Source organism: Aotus nancymaae, unplaced genomic scaffold, assembly GCF_030222135.1.
Source record: "Aotus nancymaae isolate 86718 unplaced genomic scaffold, 86718_ANA_hifiasm-v0.15.2.pri h1tg000008l, whole genome shotgun sequence".
Classification (NCBI taxonomy): Eukaryota; Metazoa; Chordata; class Mammalia; order Primates; family Aotidae; genus Aotus; species Aotus nancymaae.
The window spans coordinates 19,224,019-19,242,742 of NW_026988419.1; the positions used below are offsets into that span (position 1 = coordinate 19,224,019).

Below are 18,724 nucleotides of genomic sequence, written 5' to 3' on the forward strand. Positions count from 1 at the left end.
GAAGGAGCTAGCATTTAATCACAGCACTTCGAATCCAGAGCCTGGGCTTTTAAGCCATTATGTTTTCCACAGCCAGCATAGCATTGTTATCAATGATGCCTTCTTGACAGATTTTAGGTAAGTGATGTATTGTGAAAATAGCATTGGTCCATTTTATAATAAGAATTCTAGAATGATATCACCATAAAAGCTATAGTGTAATATTTAATCACAAATCTTACCCCCAATCATCATGAATATCTCTAAAACAGAGAAAAGTTATAAAAGTAAAGCTAACCATGATAAATACAGCCTATTTGTAAACCTTTATAACTACTGGGCTTCTTCATCTAGAACAAAGCCTGACACAGCAAAGATCCTTAGGATGGATTAGAGTGTCCAAAGAAGCAGATGTGAATATTTATTATAAGCCCTCTTCCACTAAGTCTTTGCTGACAGAGGTATTACATATGGATTTCACTTCCAACCTCACTCTATAGGCAATTGCTATTTGTGACTTTCCCAAGAATCAAATAACTTTTTTCTTATAGTTTTTATACAACAGCTTAAAGGGGGGTAAATATTCTTTTCTATTTGTGAAACCAGACAACACCAAACAGAACCAAGTTCATAAAGAAAAAGAAAAATACTTAGCTTCAAATCGTTATTCAAATCTGTAAAAATCACAATTGGAAATATTTATGAAGGCTCTGATAATTTCTGTAAGTTTGTTTAATAAAATACAGAAAATGATAGTATTGTAACCTAATGTTAATTCAATAGCACCATGCCTCAGGTGTTTCAAAAATTTGTTTTTTCGAGGATAGATCTGAGTCAGCAAATTTATTATGAGGTTTTTCAGGTTTACCTGAACTCATTTTCAGAAGATTGCAAGACTGAGTATGTATCATAACTAATAGCTAAAATGAGTATAAATTTATAAGCATGTTCAACATTTAAAGTATATTGGATTATTACATGGCATATAATGTGTGACTTAAAAATTAGTTTTGCTGGGAACAGGGATGCTAACCTCTTTCTAAGTTAGAAAATGTTCAAAATTACTTATGAGGTGGGTCAATTGCTATATTAGTACTTTAGTATCCAGGTGGTGTGAGAGAGAAGAGGTACTCTCAGAAACAAAAACAAAAATACCACAATCTCATTACTGGTAGCATCTCTACAAAGTGGAGCATTTGTAGAGGAAGTGTTTATGGAGAAGTGCATGGGTATCTTTTTAAATTTCCTGGTCATTGGCAATGAGAAACAAACTACACTTCAAATCACTTGTCATCTGAATGTCAGGGTCTTAATGATAAATTAGGGAGAATAGAAGATTTAACTATATCAGAACTCGGTCAATGGAATGAAAATATGGCAGAAATACAATTTTTAATAGTGTCATTGAGAATTTATGTGAAACCTGAAGTAATAATGTTCATATTAAAGTAAATCTGTCTCCTTAAAAATGTGAAATTAAAATAATTATAGTTTATTTTTACTTTAAAATTTTTATTAAAATATTTAAAACAGAATATTGTCTTGTAACATAATTTCTGAACAGATTATTAAAAATGTCATTTAGCATAGTGTTTTAACAAGAATAATTATAAAAATTTATAAATGCACACATTCCATAAAAAAATCACATGAATTGTATTTGTAAATAAAAACAGAGTAGTATGGTTTACCAGCAGTTTAAAGATAAAAATGGTCAAAATTGATTCATAAAGGTGTTTTAAAATAAAATACAGATAAATGTTTAAACATCTGTTATGTAAAAAATGTATTGCTTTTTTTCTTTTATTAACATTCAGTTTATAAGAATGTCCAAACTTTTCACAGAATGGAAAGAAAATAAACAGTCTAGGAAGAGGATTGATTTAATTTTGTAACTGCTATTCTTTTATATAAATAACTCAGTATATATCAATAGTGAGTGATTATGACTCCTCATTCATATGTCTTAAAAATGTGATCAATACTTATTTTTATCTGCCAAGACTTTAGAATATTTTCATGTTTCGTAGATCAATACCTTTTCATTGACCAATAGGGCTCAATGAGGAACATATGTTGCTGTCCATTTTACACTATTAGATGAATTTGCCAACTCCTTTTGGCTTTGAAGACGAGAATTAAATTTCTCCTAACGTCAAAGCGTTGCTCTGCTATTAATTGATCCAATCAAATTTTATAAATTAGAGGATCTCTCAAATTTAGCTCCAAATAAATTTGTAACTTTCTTAACACAACATAGTTCCTTTATATGCCATGTTTATTTTAAGAAATAGTTTCACTAATATTTTAGTAAAATTGAATAACAATTTCAATTGAATTTGGTATAAAAACTTGAATATTTGAATGTACTTACTCATTTAAGCATTACTAACAATAGAATCCCTTGAAGAAGTTTATAGAATGAATTAATCCATACAAATTGAGTGGTAAAATTTTATCTGGGTATAAAAATCACTTTAGATAAACTAACATAATTTGGAAACTCTTATTCTCATGCTAATAAAGTGTGTAATATTAACACTTTTTCAAGCTACAATTTTTGAAAGTTTTCAGTTTTCATTAATTTTTATTAAATTTTTAATTAATTTTAGAAATGTGTGAGAAGTGAAATTGATTTTGACAGTGTATACCTAGAAAAGCCAGAAGTTATCTTAAACCTGTCAATACTTACTTCCTTCTCATGAAGCCAAATTCTCCTTACGGTTGAGATGCACGCTGCTTATTATTGCAATATTCTTTACAGTCATGGAACTTGACATATCAGTGCTTAATACATGCTTGTTGCATGAAGAGTCACAGTGTGTTATAAGTAGGAGCACAAAAACCTTTATGACATTTTTAAATAGAAAGGGTTTGAGCCCATTTCTTTGTCATCCAGACTTACTGGAATGAGTTGATAGTAACCATCATTTATTGAATATCTAGAACTTTCTTTTTTACACCATGTTTTTCACTCAACCCTATGATGTAGATATTTTCTCTGAGACAATAAAGAAGGAGACTCACAGAAGGTTGAATTGGGATTTTTTTTTTTTTTTTTGGAGACAGAGTTTCACTCTTGTTGCCCAGGCTTGATCTCAGCTCACTGCAACCTCTGCCTCCTGGGTTTAACTGAATCTCCTGCCTTAACCTCCCAAATAGCTGGGATTACAGGTGCCCACCACCAAGCCGAACTAATTTTTTGTATTTTTAGTAGACATAGGGTTTCACCATGTTGGCCAGTCTGGTCTCAAACTTCCAGCCTCAGGTAATCCAAACACCTTGACCTCTCAAAATGCTAGGATTACAGGCGTGAGCCAACTTGCCCAGCCTTGAATTGAGATTTGATTTGAACACTTTATTACTAAAAAAGTCTTGCTTCATTTACTGGCTTTAGAATTTCTTTCATAAATTAAGATTTAGGGCCAACTGGGTTTATGCCTGTAATCCTAATGCTTTGAGAGGCCAAGGCTGGAGAATCACTTGAGGCCAAAAATTTGAGACCACCTTGGGCAACATAGTGAGAATCCATCTCTACAAAAAAATTTGAAAGAAAATTAGCCAGGCATGGTGACATGCATCTGTGGTCCTAGCTACTCTGGAGGCTGAGGCAGAATGATTGCTTGAGCCCAGGAGTTCAAGGCTGCAGTGAGCTATTCCCACCACTACACTCTATTCTGGGTGGTAGAGCATGTCCCTGTCTGTAAAATAATAATAATAATAATAATAATAATAATAATAATAATAATAATAAGCAAAAAAGACTCAGATGAGTGTCACACTTTGGAGCTTCTTTATAGATATCATTGAACTCCCTAGTTGCATAAGCTCTTAAATTTAATGCTCATGTTAATCTCATAATTGTTTTATTTAATGTTGATTCTACTACTTTGTGAAACTCTGAAACTAAAACATTCATGTTCTTGCAAAAGTCACTACTTACATATATCCACTAATCCCTAAACACATACACTATAATGCATATATCATATGTACTAAAAATTATACCCAATAACTGAAAACACTCATTTTACAGCCCTTCCCATGTCTCTAGCCAAATTATTACACTGGTTCTCCCATTTCTGTTATGAATACTAATTATCTTTGTTTTATAGACTCCAAACTGTAATAAAATTCATTTCTCACTTTGCCTCCCTCTCCACCTTCAATCCAAGTCCTAGCCATTCTTTTTTAAACCAAGTTTTTATAATCCAGCCCAGCTATTTATTAATATTTACAACTGTTATGTCCACAATATTAAGATCCTTATTTTGAGATCCTATGAACACTGAAATAATTCTCAAAATGATCCTTTCTTTCTCATTTAAATCTACATGTATTAATTCCTGAGTCATTTATTCAGAATCTTACTCTCATCCTAAAACGCCATAGATATAAACACAACAATGAAAGCAGCAGCAGCAGCAACAAAGAGGCCCTTTCCATCTCTGAAATTTTCAGGTTTGTTTTGTTTTAGATCCAACCATCTTACGTTACAAATAAAACAGCTCAACCAAAGTGACTTGGCCAAGCTGGGAAACTGCACTTGTGGCAGTGCAGATCTGGCTGAAATCAGATCTTTACCTCCTAAATCGGTGCCTTTTATTATTATTATTATTATTATTTCTTTCAGACATTGAATAATATCCAAGTATTTTAGCATGGCTTTTAAGGTCTCTAAACTCTGATACAAATCTGAATTTGCTAACACAAGTACACTCTTATGTAAACCCTGTGCTCTCCATCAAACAATTTTCCATCATTCTTGAATATACTTTTCACTTCCCTATCTTTGGATTGTTGCTTCTGTAATTCCCTATAGTTGAATATTTTTCCTAGCTGTATCCACGGTCCCCAACCATTATCTCCAAATAAAAGTCAACCTATCTATTAAATCCTAGTTCAAAATGATTTTCTTCACCAAGTTGGTACAAGGGATCCATGGTAGAAGATCTGCCTTTTCTGAGCACTTACTTTATTTCATTCATACCATTCATGTGATAATAAGATGTCATTAATTCTAGTTAACTATGTATTTGTCTTACATTCTTAACTTTGTAATTACTCAGGAACAGGGGCCATGCCATATATTTTTGCATTCCCCCAGCGTAGCAAAGAGGCTATTATAGTCAATATCAGTGGATAATAGGAGCAGCTTTCACACAACCATTTTTAGTGCTTGTTATTTGCCAAGCACTGTTCTAAGTCCTTTACCTACATTATCTCATTTTATCCTTCAATAATCCTATGGGGTAGGTAAGCTGCCCTTACTAAAATGCCACACAACTGAGAGATGGATCTATCAAAGCAACTCTTGAATGTGCCACTCTAGTTTCTAGTTTGAATCTATGCTCATCTCTAGGAATACATTTAAATTAATTTGTATGTAAGTAAAAGAAATATTTCAAAAATTTTATATTCATGGTCACCCTAGTGGCATCTATTGATTCCAAGAATCAGTAGATGGTACAACTAGTTTCATGGGAATAAGTGAGAAACCTAGGAAGTCTGCCTTATTCTTTTAGAGTTTCAGGAGACCATCCAATGTACCCAGTACTTTGCATTATAACAGCCATGACACACGTAGTTATTGAGCGGGTGAAATGTGGTTAGTACAATTTGGAATGTGCTATAATTATAAAATGCTCACCACGTTTCAAATGAAGAAAGAATGTAAAATAGGCTATTAATAATTTTTATATTGATTACATGTGGATATACATTTTGATATATTTTATAGATTTTAACATATTTTACATGTATATAATTAATAAACATAAATATATATTGCTATATAAACAAAAATATATAAACATATCAAGTTCTTTAAAAATGTAGCTACTAGAAAATTTAAAATTATCAACATATTATCATAATATATCACATATCACATTATATTTCTATTAGAAAATACTAGCATATACCTTGCTTTACAGAGGAGAGAAAAGAGGGTTAGAGAGAAAAGCAGCTTCTCCAAGGCCACACAGCTTGTAAGTCGTAGAATGCGGATTGGAGGTCTGTATGACTACAAAGCTCATGCTCTTATCCTTTATGATATGCTTGGATGAAGTTTTCTTTTCTTTTTTTTACTGGCTCCATGTCATCTCTTCCACGTTGATTAAGCTGCCCTTACTAAAATGCAATATGACTGAGAGATGGATCTATCAAAGCATTTCTTGAGGGTGTCACTCCAGTTTCCAGTTTTCTGTGCTTATCTCTAGGGGTACATTTAAATTAATTTGTACAGAAGTAAAAGAAATATTTCAAAAATTTTATATTCATGTTCACCCTAGTGGCATATATTGATTCCAAGAATCTGATTGTACAACTAGTTTCCTGAGACTAAGTGAGAAATTTAGGCAGTCTGCCTTATTCTTTTAGAGTTTCAGCAGACTATCCAATGTACCCAGTGCCTTAATGAGCAGAAAAAGCCCTTCCACATCTTTAGGTTAGCATTTTATATTAAGATGTTATTAAAAAATTGTCATGTCATTTTTGATGTAGGGGAAACAAACCAGACTATATTTTCTTTCCAATGCTTATGCTTTCCAAACTGACAAACATCTCCTTAGTCTCACCCCAATAATATTTTGAATATAGTGAACATATTTTATTCAATTTTTTATACTAATTATTTCTGAAAAGAGAAACAGTTCTTGTTTTGCTGAAAGATTTCAACTTAATTTAAGAATTATGAAAAGATAAAATTAATTGGATAGATTGGTAAAGTAAAGTTATCTAAGGTAGAGAGGGTTATTGGACCTCAGTTGTCATTATGAAAATTCCTATTCCCTGAAATTCCAAGTAAAAATCACTGAGAGGCATGAAACTTTTGAATAAGTCCAAGTTTGAAGATGATACTGGTTTAGGAACACTTACTGTGGTGGTATATTAGCTGGCTAAATTATGTCATTTTGTAATGGAACACCCTATGTTATGAAATTTATTAAATCATGTTGACAGAAATATTTGATTTTTTGTTAGAGGAATAATTCACAACAAAGTTAATGTATCAAGAGTTAAGAGTTGCATTTCCTTGGGGGACTCTAATTAATCAAATAAAATGTCCCAAATGAGCCGTCAGTTATCACGTGCTGTTAGTTAAGGTAACTGTGGATATATAAATTGGTTGGGTTAAATAAATAGTCATTTTTAATCAGAATTATTAAATGCATCTATCAAAACTTAAAATTTCTTTGTTTAGAAAATTCAGAATATCTATTTTTCTTATTACTCTACATCTGAACTCTGAACACATACACTAGCAAAAAGGTTACAGAATTCACTTATAGTTTTGAACATGTTACATTTTTCACCAATATACTTTTCCAGCAATATTATGAGTCAGTAATTGGCTAAAACTATGCACTTTTCTATTGTTTATGTAGTCAGTAATAGTGTCATTCTAGATTAGAGGCATGTGTCTGCATGAATGAAGCTTTGTTATAAGAAATAGATGCAAACTCAAACCTTTAAGCTTATTATCAATAATAAAAATGTGAATGAAATACATCATTACATTTCTCATTAAAACAACTTCAGTAATTTTTCATGATTATTCATTCTTTGATTAAATTTTGAGCAATAGCTTTCCCCAAAGAAACAAAAATATCCATTTTATATATTATTCAAATAAGTCACATGCACAGATCATAAGAAGTTTGTTACAAATACACAAGAATAGAGACAAAAATAATTGTGTGCCATATACGAAATAACATATCAGAGAGGGAACAGAAACTTTGATCAATAAGGAAATGATTTTTATACACATCAGAACTGATTTGGAGCAATTCTCTCAATCAATATAGGTAGGCAGAAATGCTTCTGAGCATTTATTACCTGTGGAGAGTGTTATTGATTAATTTTATTGATTTTTTGAATGCATGTGGAGAGGCATCTGTTGTTTCTTTAAAAGATGCCTCAAAATGAAAAGTATCAAGAAACTACTTAAATTTTGAGGATTTGCATTAATGGCTCAACCAGGGTCATTACTCAGAATTTCAGAAACACCACTGAAAGAGATGTGAAATGTGATTTAGTTTACTTTGTACCTTACTGCTGATCAGTGCATTTCAGAAAAAAAATATTACTTGAGAATTTAACTTTCCTAAGTGCTAGTAACAATTTAAAAACTTTTCTAGTATTTTTACTATGTATATGAATGCTAAAGGATCCTAACTTTTCTTTTGTGAGCAAAGATTAGTTGATGTCAAAGTGTAAATAAAGAGTGTAAAACAAATGCATTTTAAATTTCTCTTAGTAGAAGTTCATGTCTGAAAAATGATAACAGAGAAGGAAGTTTACCTTACTTAGAATACATAATGTTTAATGGATATAAAACACTTGGAAGTTGAGGACAATCTACCATTATGTGAACTTGGTATGGAATTTACTGATCAAGCAAGTGAGTTTTATTGCAGAAAGCCTGTTTTAGAAGCTTGCCGTAAACAGTTTTAAACAGATATAAGTTGCCACTCTCTATTTGTGAGAGTGTTGGTTTCACATCCTTTCCAACCGACGGATACCAAACTCTTTGGATGCTCAAGTCTGTTCTATAAAATGGCATAGTATTTGCATATAACCTATGCATATCCTCCTGTGTACTTTAAATCAGTTCTAGATTACTTATAATACCTAATACAATGTAAATGCTATGTAAATAGTTATATTTTTATATTTTTATTGTTGTACCATTATTTTTTATTTTTTTATTTTTGAATATTTTCAATCTGTGATTGATTGAATCTGTGATTGTGAAATATCTTTTTCTGTCTTTAATGTGAAATCCATGTCTTTCTTACGGAGACAGTTCTTGATTCTCTGGAAATTCCTAAACTATAGCACAGGAATAAATCAAAAAATTTAAGTCTACCTTGCTAGGAACAGAACTTTTGGCCTTACTGTGTGTAGTTTTAAAAATATTTTCCCCCTGAAAAATATTTTCCCTCCTATTAGGAGAGCATGAATGATGATCTTGAACAGGTGCTTCCAACATGAGCTACGTTCTGAATATTACAGAAATCCCTTGTGAAATGTACCTAAAGTCCTAAAAATGTTCTAACTAATTATTGAATCTATTTAAAATATCAACAGCCACCTGCTTTCATTAAGAAATCCTTGTAGACCTGTTTCCTAACTTGGTCTTCACCTATACAGCTGATCAGTGTTGAAATAATATTTATTCAGAGACCCCAAACATCTGGAGCTTTGCAAACATTTCAGAAAAGCTTTTGCTGATGACAGAAGAAATGCAAGTTCCAGTTGAGTTCTGAGGATTCAATAAGCCATCACAAAACATAGTTTATAGCAAATCAGAGACTGTGATATATTCTTCTCCACTGTTTAGAAATAGGCAAAGGAACCAAAGGCTTATATTTAATATAATAAAGTTAATTTAAAAATTAATCATTTTTATCTTATTGTAAAGTAGTAAAACCACCCTTAATATTGCTTAGATTTTACTACTCAAACCGTAAATACATTTTAAGACTCTAAAAGTCAGAGTTATAATATTTTGAAAGTTCTTCTCTTAATGTACATTGGTGTCAGAACTAATTCATTATAAAGGAATCCCCTTTCTTGAATGTGGAGGTTTGTCTGTGGGGAAAACCACTGTCAGATTCTGTTAGTTAATGTTCAGGTGGTGAATTGTTAATAATTACATCCTAATTTTAGAATTTCATCCTTTCCTACTTCAGGGCAACATTGTTAGGTGAAAGAGGCTAAGTGATAAATCAGCATCACTACACCATTAATAGTTATAGTAAAAAAAGAGATGAAAATATGTGATAAAATAATTATAATTGAGATGGATACCCTCCTCACAAGAGGAAAATAATGGCTGGAATATCAAATGTGAAGGTCTTGTATGAACTGGGAATGGTTAAATTAATTAGTTTAAATGTAGTATAATCCGATGATTAAAAAATATTAAACTCTCTGAAATAATAGAGATATTACCTGTAAATTTTAAATATGTCACTGTTACCTGATTAAGACCCACAGACCTAATACCTAATGGAGGTTTCCTTTTAAATAATTTGAAGTGGTTGATAATAAAATATGGAAACACTAGCTTACAATTGTTATCTTTTTCCCAAATATTTTACATCTGTTGTATTATGTAATCCTTACAATTAAGTACAAAAGCAGCATTATTATTTTCATTTTACAGGGAACAATACTGAATCATAGAGACATACAAGACCTCCTTTAAGATAAGAGAGCTGGGGTCTGAACAAGGATGCCAACCAAGTATGTCTATACAATTCCCTCTATCCTGCAGCCTGAGAGGAAACAAAAGTAGTTATGCCAGAAAGTTAAGCTAATTTGGCTGCTACGTGAACTGCTAAATAAATTTATATTAACCATAATTCTGTGAAGGCATCTTTATGGAAATTTCAGCTAACATTCTATAATCTGATGACCTGGCTTTGTATCTCATAGAAAATTTAAAGCAACATGTGATTAGTTCGTTCTTTATTCAGCCCCTCTCTATCATACTTTCTCACTGTTAACCTCTTCATCTGGCATTCCACTTAGATCAAATGAGGTTTTGCTAAAAGCTAGTAGACAATTTGAGATTAAGGGCACTGATGAGTACTTGGAGTTAAAGTAATGAGTCATGCATGATTTAGCTATATACAGGAGGCATAAAAATGGCAAAGTTGGCAGTGCAATTATTAGAAAATACGGAGTTTGACTTGTCTGAATACATGGAATATTAGGGTATTTTCGGTTGCAAGTGAAGAAAAGTCAACTTAGTGTGGCAAAGGGAAAACATTTTTTAAAGTTTAACAAATGTGTTTATCCACAGAAATATAAATAAACAGACTCCAAAAATGGCTGGATCAAGAGGTTGGAATGATGTTATTAGGGCGCCTTCTCTCGTTGTCTCTATATTCTGATTCCAACAGTATAAATCCATATTGAGGAAGAATCTGTCCACACTGAGGCAGACTCTATCCACTTGGTAGTCTGGGTTTAGGCTCGCGGCCTATCAAATTTAAGGTTTATGGAAAGAGTACCTCTATTGCCCAGCAGTCTCATAGAGGGTAAAATTTTTCCCTTATTGATTAGCTTGGATCATGCGGCTGGCAGGTGGAAGGGTGTGATTTACTAATTCACCAGGCCAGGATTAAGTACTGACCACAACAAATGAGAGTTGATAAGGAGAATTACCCAAATGAACAAGATGCTGTCATTTTAGGAGGAATAACACTAAGCATTTAAAAAATATCTACTTCAGATAGTCATTCCAGATGTGCAATTTTTTGCATTAGAGAAGAAAACAAAGAAACAAGTAATAAGCCACCTTGTAGGCCATGAAAACAGTGCTTTAGCTTCTATTGTCTTTCCATCTGACAATCCATCTTATGCCTCCTAAAAGACTCTTATGCAAATAAACGGCGTCTAGTTTTATCAAGAAATCAGCTCAAATATTTTGTTAAACAGACGACTACCAATATTGGGGATCCTTTGATTTACAGTGGGGCTATTAAATGCAAAAACTCCCAAGGATAAACTTCAGGGAATGTAGGGGTAAAGTGGTAATTATAGTTGCAAAGAAACAGAAAAAGTTTGAACACCAATGTAATAAGCAATCTGCATTAGAAAATAAAAAATTATATAAATTCAAGGGTTTTTTTTGCATTAACTAGATGCTATGATTGTTAATATCTCAGTGGCATTGATATACTAGAGTATCTCCCCAAAAGAAACAATTTCAGCAAGCTGCATTGGTTTTTCCTTATTAAATTAAACAATAAAATTATTATAATCTCTAAAATTAGAAACACGTTATAATTTTTATAAGCCTTTCCTAATAATCCTAGTATTTTTAGGAAAAAAGCTAAAGAAAAGTGCTTTTTTAAGGGCTATTTATCAAAGATAAACATTTTATGTTTCAGTGGCAACTTTGCACATGTTCTAAAGATCTTAATGTGAATCTATAAAAAATTCTGAATATGAAAGAATTTATTTCAGTTATTTCTAAATAAATCATTTTAAAAATAACATATAAAAACATAAACGACCACATACATCAAAGCTATTTTTTGTGAATCATTTTGAGAAACCACATTACGTTGCTGTTGACAATATTTAAATTAAAAAATATATTCTTCTTTGGAAATTCAGATTCTTGAGAATAAAACACATGAACATGTAAGAAGAAGGGATCAATGAAATAAAACAGACAAAATATTAATGGTTGTCAAACCTGGGTAGTGGATAAGTGGGGCTTATTATGCTATTTTCTTAACTTTTATGTATGTTTGGAAAATAATAAAACATTTAAAAATATCAATCACATAAGATCACCATTATTACTATGTCATTTCTTATATTTAGAACTAAAAATTTTGAATTATTATCATAGAAGTACAAAGCATTCTAAAACTATGTATATATACAATGTGTCTAAGTAATTCTTTTACCAACTGTAAAGCAAAATAGTGATAAATGAAGATACTAAGTATGATAATGCATTAAAAAAACAAACAGGAGAACTTTATTAAAATAAACAATGAATACAAAGGCAAGCTACAGCCTGGTACAAAAATATTTGCAAAAGACATACCTGATTAAGGACTATTATCCAAACTATACAAAGAATTCTTAAAACTCAAGAATAAGAAAACAACCCAATTATAAAATGGGCCAACATTGTGGAAAGCCATGTGATGATTCCTCAAAGAACTTGAAGCAGAATTACTATTCAACCCAGCAATCCCATTATTGGATATATACCCAAAAGAGTATAAATCACTCTACCATAAAGATCACATGGATGCATATGTTCATTGTAGCACTATTCACAACAGCAAAGACATAGAATCAACATAAATCCCATCAATTGAAGACTGGATAAAGAAAATTTGCTACATAAACACCATGGAATACTATGCAGCCATAACAAATAATGAGATCATGTCCTTTGTAGCAACATGGATGGAGCTGGAGTCCATTATCTTAAGCAAACTAACATATGAACAGAAAACCAAATACTGCAAGTTCTCACTTAAAAGTGGGAGCTAAATGATGAGAACACAAGGACACAAAAAGCGAAACAATAGACACCAGGGCATACTTGAGGGTGAAGGGTGGGAGGAAGGAGAGGATCAGAAAAAAATACCTGTCAGGTATTATGCTTATTACCTGGGAGATGAAATAATTTGTACACCAAACCTCTGTCACATGCAGTTTGCCTATGTCACAAATCTACCCACATACCCTTGAACCTAAAATAAAATTTATAATAAAAAATATTTCAAAATGGGTCAAATACCTTAACCTTACCAAAGAAGATTTACAGATGGTGCATAAGCATATGAAAAGAGGCTCAACATCATATGTCATCAGGGAAATGCAAATTAAAACAACAGTAAGGTACCACTATGTACCAGAACATTGATAACACCAAATGCTGGTGAGAATGTGGAGCAACAGGAACATTCATTCCTTGCTGGTGAGGATGCAAAATGTTATAGCCACTTTGGAAGATGGTTTGGCAGTTACTTACAAAAGTAAACATACTCTTGCCAGTTATCTCACAATCGTGTTCTTTTGTATTTACCCAATGAAGGTGAAAACTTATGTCCACATAAAAATTTGTACAAGAATATTTACAGAAGCTTCGTTCATAATTGCCAAAACTAGAAAGCAATCAAAATGTCCTTCAGTAAGTGAATGAATAAATAAAGTGTGGTACATCCAGACAATGGAATATTCTTTAGTGTTAAAAAGAAATGAGCTAACCAGCCATGAAAAGGCATGGAGGAAACATCCATGCGTATTAGTAAGTGAAAGAAGCCAATCTGCCGAGGTTACATACTGCATGATTTTTACTATGTGACATATTGGATAAGGCAAAACTATGGAGATAATAAAAAGATCTGTGGTTGCCAGGAGTTGGGGTGAGGTAGGGATGAATAGGCAGAACACAGAGGATATTTAGGCCAGTGAAACTACTCTGTGATACTACGGGATTATGATGGATATATGTCATTATACATTTGTCCAAATCCACAGAATTAACACCACCAAGAGTGAACCCTAACATAAACTATGGGATTTGAAGGTTAATGATGTGTCAATTATGTTCATCAGGTGTAAAAAATGTGCCACTCTGGTGGGGGATTTTAATAATCAGGGAGGAGGCTGTGCATATTTGGGAACAGGTAATATGTGGGAAATTTTTCCTCTCAATTATTCTGTGAAACTAAAACTGATCTAAAAAGACAAAGTAAAAAAATAAAAGTTTGAAACCAATATGAGATTAATAGCTCATTTTCAATTGGAATTAAAGGTAAAATACCTATCACTTAGGATGATATTATCATAAGTGCTCAAAGTAGGTGCTTTAAAATGTATTTTTAAAGTTTTTTTTACTCTAGTACATAATTCTGAATCAGCATTCAAAATAGCGTCTTCTCTAAACTGTGAACCCTCTAGACAATTTTAAGTAAATGAAACAACTCAAATTTGTACACTGGTATAGGGAGCAGCTATTTCCTCAAAAAATGATAGTAGCAAGCTATGCTGATATTAAAAAATAAATCACAGCTCAAACTATTAGATTCCTAAAATCATCACTGTATAGCTCTTAATTGACTTAGAAAGAGAGAGAAAAAAAGAGGCACAGAGAGAGAAACAAGAGACAGAAAGAGGCAGAGACAGAGAGAGATGCCTATTTAGTTGAGGATTATAAAATGGAAACTAAATTAATACAAAGATTTTCATTAAGCAGCACTATCCATCACAACCCGACAGCAGCCTGAAAACAGAGAATAAATTTCCTGGCCCATATTCTATGTATTGGCCAATGGTAGTGCCCAAATACACCAGATAATTGCTCCACCATCTGCTTCACATTGATTACATAGTTCTGGTGGTACATTTCCTATGACTAGAGAAAGATTCCATTTTAAAAAATAGACATTATTTGAGCTTTCTAAATTAGGAGTCTCTTCAAAATAGCACAATATTCGCCCTTTAAAACTTTTTATAGAGCAAATCTAAAGCTTTGATATGTTTCTTTTTCTAGAAATTAATTAATACTTTCATTATTTCTCATGTATAACATTTTTCTTTTTTTTTTTTTTTTTCCAATATCATGTTATGAGTGTTGTAAAGCATTGGGGGTATAAAATATCCTTTGTTCCAATCAAATGCACATGTACCTTAAAAGATATATTGGATCATGTTTAATTCTGTACAAGTGACACATACACATTTTGACTTAAATGATCTTGACATGTATAACAATTTATTTTATATAATTATATTTTATTAATTATTTTGCTATTTTGAGAAAATATTCATAAAATATTTTATTTTTTAGACCTGAAAATACTAATTTTCATTGATTACATACATAATCAAATAACTATCTTGCCTTTTATGTTTGTTATTCAATGAACTAGTCTAAGATTAAAAAATGACATATTAAACTCAATTTGGGGTATTATTGAACAAAACTTCCCTACCTACTGAAGGGAAGCCACATTTTGCATATTTCCTTCAGGGGCTGACAACCAACGAGCAGAGCATAACTGTAGAAAGTCTATTATAAGATTTCAACCAAAATAAAGATAAGCTCTCCACTACAAGCTGTCTGAGATTCATGAAAATGTTTAATTTCAAGGAAAGAGATTAGATGACTGCTTTCATACAAGATATTGGTACTTTAATTGTAACTTTTGTTGAGAAAATATATGACATGGTTTAAGAAATCAAGTTCTATAGGCCTATGGCGAAAAATAATTTCTGCCCGAAACCCTTCTACCACATAGTTTTATTCCCAGCAATTCCTACTTTAAATTACTTCAGCTGCTTCTTTGGAAAATAATATATTTTGGATAATAATGAATTCTACTAGTATTTCTTAATATATCAATTTCAAACATTTTCTATGGACTTCCTATTAAGAGAGAATATGAGACTCTTATGTAATTATACCTAGTTATCATCTTTCCATTTTTCAACTAATTTAGAACACAATTCTAGCTTCGGTATTAACAAATTAGCAGCTACATTATTATGACTATGCACACACATTTATATGGAAGCCTTTCTCGTAGGCATTTGGGTGCCTGCTTCTCCCACTTTATTAAGTCAGTTACCACGCCGTGATCTGTTTTTTTTTGTTTGTTCTTTGTGGGTTGGTTTTCTATCTATCACTAATTACTCCTAAACTCTTCTTCAGAAATATAAAACTTCTCTCAATATGATTCTTCCCCAGGTCAAATACATCAAGTTTACTTTTTTGATTCTTATTTCTTAAAGATGCTACCTCCTAAACAAGGGCTTGCTTGCATGGGAAAAGCTCACCTTCTGAGGGTTCCTGAGGAAGGGTGAGTACAGGGATGAGATTCTGAGACTGGGGCTGGACACAGAAGCTCTTGACTGTAATCCCAGCCTTTGGGAGGCTGAGGTGGATGGCTCACTTGAGATCGGGAGTTCCAGTCCAGACTGGCCAATATGGTGAGACTCCGTCTCTACTAAAAATATAAAAATTAGCTGGGCATGGTGGCTAGTGCCTGTAGTCCCAGCTACTCTGGAGGCAGGAGGGTTGCTTGAACCCGGGAGGTGGAGGTTGTAGTGAGCTGAGAGCGTGCCACTGCATTCCAGCCTGTGTGACGCGAGTAAAACCCTATCTTAAAAAAAAAAATTCTGTGACTGGGCAGCAAGCTGAGATTTTAGATGTGTGAACTTCAAATGTCAGTATTTGTAGACATTTTCTTTGGGTTCTATTCAATTTCTTCAGCGATGAATCTTGTGGTTTGCTCACTGGTGGCCCGTGTTCCAGGAACTGGATGAGGAGAAAAATGGAGAGAATCTTCTTGGTCCAGATCCCTGTATTGTGTTCATATTTTGTGCCTTGTGTTCCTGAGTCCAGGGCCCCTTTTGATTTAATTTATCTGAAGGACAAACCTCCTGTCTCTTGAGAATTGTGGTTCAAAGAGAACTAGTTGCCTGGTTGAGCAGGGTTTGAGAGAAGATCGAGGGGCTTAGAATGCTCTTTATAAATGTTTTATGTGTATTAACCAATTTGCTTCTCAAAGTCATTTTAATGATTATCCCAGTTTTATAGAAGAGGAAATTAAAGCTACAAAGCTTAGGGAAGTTGCCTTGTATCATATAACTAGTAAGTGTAGGGTCAAGATTCATACCCAGTATGTTTGGGTTCAAGCGCTCTGCTCGAATCCACATGCATACAGCCTGTCTATGCTCAGGTCATGGTTTTGTGATCTCTGGGGTAATAACAGTGTCCTTCATTGTCTTTAAGAACTCCTAAGAACCAGCATATCTAAAGTCACAAATACTTAATCCTATTGCCCACCCAGCTGCCTTGTCACAACCTTAGCAATATTTCTTTGTTTTACTCTGCACTTGTTTCAAGACTTTTTTCTCATGAAAATCTCCTTGTTTGCCTATCAGTTTCGTAGATGGCCTTGTCTCTTTTGCCAAGCCTTCTGTAGCCTGGCAGCTCTATTTCAGATCATCTCCATGACATTGATCTGGCTCTCCATTGGAACTATGCTTTAGTAATTTTCCCCTTGGCTCTACATATTCCATCCAGTTGGACTTTAGCACCATGACCCACACTCCCCTCTAGAACTCATGCTGTGCTTCCTGACTACCACCTGCCTCTCCCACTCCATTGGGAGTATGGGGGAAAGGGGATGACTGCTCCACTGTGGTTCTAATTGGATGATATTATATTTAAACTGCCCATTCAGTTTGTATTTTTTAGTCATATTTAATTCAGCATTGGGAATATGACTGTTTTTAACCAGTTTGTGCTCAGAGTGAGCCTGAGATAAAATAGGAACTGACTGGTGTAGAAGAATAGTCACTTGTTTGGCCATCCAGGAAGCCAAGTTTAATTTTAGCCTTGAGAGAATTTGAAATAATTATAATTACATGGATATTAAAGCCCATGAGTGAAAAGGACTTTGTTTTTTTAAAAGCATACCCATTCATTTAGCATCAATTCACAACTGGCAGTTCACCCTCCCAAATGCTTTACCACTGAGTGTGCATACTGAGTTAGAGTATTTCTGGAGGAGTTCGAATACCTAAGAAGTAGGCCATTGTTGGAGGTGTAATACTGGAACTATAATTAATTTGAATACTAGAGAAATGCAAGAAACATAAAATCAGTATATATTTTTGGAGAGAAAAGTGGTATTGTTTCATACGTTTTATTTGTGGTACAGAATAACTGGACAGTTGGCTTAAAATAATTACAGGGTATCCTTCACATAGTGTCAGGCTTCATTACAAATGTTGGTTAATAACCATTCCTGAGCTTGGGCTCCAAGGTTAATTTGAAGTGCATTCCAACAAAAAAATAGGCAGTCATTTCACAGTCACTTCAAAATTTTACATAGGTTCTGCCTTGGTCCAGACTAAGGCCCTAACTGAAGAGTGTCAATGATATGATGGAATGAAGTATCTTGAAAAACAGATGAGACAATATAACTGGCAGTTTAGTCTTCTACCCTTCAAATGACTAAAAGATGTTTTGTATTATTTAGCAAAAATGGATTAAAAAATTGGCATTGAGATTTTCAGTGGAAAAGGAAAGAAAGGACTCTTCTTTTAACATAAGCATGTTATTGTCAATAGTGGCATCTCTATTAAGCTTGTTTTCTTACTTAAACACTCCTATTACTGTCATCTCTCAGGTTTGTCATACCCACTGCCCTGACAGTAAAAACATTCTACAGTAAAA

At 33.0% G+C, this 18,724-nt stretch overlaps 1 protein-coding gene across 3 annotated transcripts in view; it reads right to left on the reverse strand.

Moving 5' to 3' along the window:
* SPAG16 (sperm associated antigen 16) overlaps nucleotides 1-18,724 on the reverse strand; it is a 1,059,797-nt gene that overhangs the window by 1,424 nt on the left and 1,039,649 nt on the right. The window lies entirely within an intron of this gene.